General features: G+C 39.0%; 1 pseudogene; it reads right to left on the bottom strand.

Moving 5' to 3' along the window:
• LOC107689108 (integrin beta-3-like) overlaps nucleotides 1-395 on the bottom strand; it is a 16,631-nt pseudogene that overhangs the window by 15,853 nt on the left and 383 nt on the right.

Raw genomic sequence — 395 nt, 5'->3', positions numbered from 1 at the left:
ACGTAGCAAGGAGATCAGTAAAATAATCCATGTGACATCAGGGGTTCAACCGTAATTTTACGAAGCTACGAAAATACTTTTTGTATGCAAAGAAAACAAAAATAACGACTTTATTCAACAATTCGTCTCCTCCGTGTCACCCTGGTGCCATTTTAGAGAGTATCCACTGAACGTAAACAGCATATGCTATTCTGTGTATCCGTATCCGCGTGACGCAGCTGACACAGAACAGCATACACTGTTTACGTTCAGTGGATATTCGGAGGTCTTACGGGTTTAGAACGACATGAGGGTGAGTAATAATGACAGAATTTTCATTTTTGGGTGAACTAACCCTAACCCTCTGATATATTTATATTAAACTGCACACTTTGTAAATAACATATCTGCACACT

Source organism: Sinocyclocheilus anshuiensis, unplaced genomic scaffold (assembly GCF_001515605.1).
Source record: "Sinocyclocheilus anshuiensis isolate Anshui unplaced genomic scaffold, SAMN03320099.WGS_v1.1 scaffold653, whole genome shotgun sequence".
NCBI lineage: Eukaryota > Metazoa > Chordata > Actinopteri > Cypriniformes > Cyprinidae > Sinocyclocheilus > Sinocyclocheilus anshuiensis.
This window is presented reverse-complemented; position numbering and strand designations above follow the sequence as displayed.